Here is a 2500-nt window from a genome sequence, read left to right on the forward strand (position 1 = left end):
GAAAACTAGGAAGAGGAAAGAGGAAAGCTACTATATGGGGGAAAGAGGAGGAGGAGGAGGAGGAGGAGGAGGAGGAGGAGGAGGAGGAGGAGGAGAAAGACAAGTACAGCGGAGAAGGAAAAAAATAAGATTAAAGGCTGGAAGAAGTGGTGGTGGAGGAGGAGGAGGAGGAGGAGGAGGAGGAGGAGGAGATGGAGGAGGTGGTGGAGGAGGAGGAGGAGGAGGAGGAGGAGGAGGAGGAGGAGGAGGAGGAGGAGGAGGAAAAATAGAGGTTGTTACCCTCCATTAAAATACACTAAAGAAAGGAGTAAAGAAAGAAGGAAGGAAGGAAGGAAGGAAGGAAGGAAGGAAGGAAGGAAGGAAACTGTGTGTGTGTGTGTGTGTGTGTGTGTTTTAATTGCATACTTGAATCTCTTTGATCTACTACTACTACTACTACTACTACTACTACTACTACTACTACCACCACTACTACTTCATATCCGTTCTCTCTCTCTCTCTCTCTCTCTCTCTCTCTCTCTCTCTCTCTCTCTCTCTCTCTCTCTCTCTCTCTCTTTTTCTCTCATCTTCCCAGAATTCCTCCTCTTTTGTTTATTTGCTTCTGTCTTTCCCTCCTACTTTTTTCCCTCTCTCTCTCTCTCTCTCTCTCTCTCTCTCTCTCTCTCTCTCTCTCTCTCTCTCTCTCTCTCTCTCTCTCTCTCCTTCCATTCCTCCCTTCCTTCCCTTCTTCCTTTCTTTCTTTCTTTCTTTCTTTCTTTCTTTCTTTCTTTCTTCCACACATCCATCACCTTTCCTAACTTTCCGTTTTCTTCCTTCTCCTTTTTTCCTCATTTCTCCAATAGTTTCCTCTAAGTTTCCTGTTTCCTCTCTCTTCTCTCAGTGTCTCTCTTCTTTCCTCATCTTTCTTCCTATCCTCCATTTTCTTTCCTTCTTCCTTTCTTTCTTCCTCTTTTTATTCTTTCTTTCTTCCTCTCCTTCCAGCGTCACTTCTCTCCTTGCTTCCCTCCTTCTCTCCGTCCTTTCTTCCTCCATCCTTCCACTGCATTCCTTTCCTCCATCAATTCTCTCTCCTTCCTTTTTTCTTTTTTCCTCCATCCTTCTTTCCTTCTCTCCTCCTCCTTTTTGTTCTCCCAGACACTTTTCCTCCTCCTCCGTTCCTCTTTCCCTCCATCCCTCCTTCCTTTCCTCCTAGCAACACTTTTCTCTCCCTCCTTCCCTCCAGCTATCCTTCTTTTCTCTTTCCTTTCTTTCCTCCATCAGTCCAACGATCCTTACCTCCATCCCTACACACACACACACACACACACACACACACACACCTTTTTAAGCCAATCCCTGCTAAGATTCTTATACGCTCAACAGGCACTCACCAGGCTCTCGAGGGTGCCAAGAGTGCCTGCAATTGCTCAAGGGCCAGGGGGGCGCTAGGGAGGGGCGTGGGGGGGTGTGCGGGGAGGCGTGGGGAGGGGGCGGTGAGGCGTGGGGCGAGGCAGAGGGGGAATCATGGCTCTTTCTTTCGTAGCATCAGATTAGCCAAGGTAGGGAGAAAAGACAGGGGGCGGTGACCTTAGCAGGGTGACAGGGCAGGGTGGGTAAGGGTAGGTACAGGTGAGGTGAGGTGAGGTTAGGTTAGATTGGGGTTGGTAGGGTTGGGTAGGGTGAGGTGAGATTAGATTAGGTTGGGTTGGATTAGGTTAGGTTGGGTTTGGTTAAGTTAGGTTAGGTTAGGCTGGGTTAGGTTAGGTTAGATTGAATTGGGTTGATTTGGGTTGGGTTGGGTTGGGTTAGGTTAGGTTAGGTTAGGTTAGGTTAGGTTAAGTTAGGTTAGGTTAGGCTGGGTTAGGTTAGGTTAGATTGAATTGGGTTGATTTGGGTTGGGTTGGGTTGGGTTAGGTTAGGTTAGGTTAGGTTAGGTTAGGTTAGGTTAGGTTAGGTTAGGTTAGGTTAGGTTAGGTTAGGTAAGGTTAGGTTAGGTCAGGTTAGGTTAGGTTAGGTAAGGTTAGGTTAGGTTAGGTTAGGTTAGGTTAAGTTAGGTTAAGTTAGGTTAGGTGGTGGTGGTGGTGGTGGTGGTGATGGTTGGTTTCTTAAGAAGGAATAGATAAGAGGGAAAGAAAGAAAGCATTGATAAAGGAAAGGTTGAATGAAAGGATAGAATGAACAGAGAAGGGAAAGAAAGGAAGAATGGATAAACGATAGATTGGAAAGAAAGAAGGAAGGACAGGGAGAACTGAGAGAGGACAGAGAACAGGAGAGGAAGAAAGGGAGAATGATAGAAAGGAAGGGAGAGGAAGATATGATCAGATGAAATTAATTAACTTAGGTGAGGTGAGGTAAGGTGAGATCAGATTAATTAAGTTAAGGTAAGGTGAGGTAAGGAAAGGTAAGGTTTGGTAAGGTAAGGCTTGGTATGTTTTAGGTGTGGTATGGTTAGGTTAGGTCAAGTTAGGTTAGGTTAGGTTAGGTTAAGCATAGGTAAGGTTAGGTTAGGTTAGATTAGGTT

General features: G+C 45.9%; 1 protein-coding gene across 1 annotated transcript in view; it reads left to right on the forward strand.

The window, feature by feature from the left end:
* LOC135092955 (mucin-2-like) overlaps positions 1-2500 on the forward strand; it is a 60367-nt gene that overhangs the window by 8054 nt on the left and 49813 nt on the right.

This window comes from Scylla paramamosain, chromosome 41, assembly GCF_035594125.1.
Source record: "Scylla paramamosain isolate STU-SP2022 chromosome 41, ASM3559412v1, whole genome shotgun sequence".
Taxonomy (NCBI): domain Eukaryota; kingdom Metazoa; phylum Arthropoda; class Malacostraca; order Decapoda; family Portunidae; genus Scylla; species Scylla paramamosain.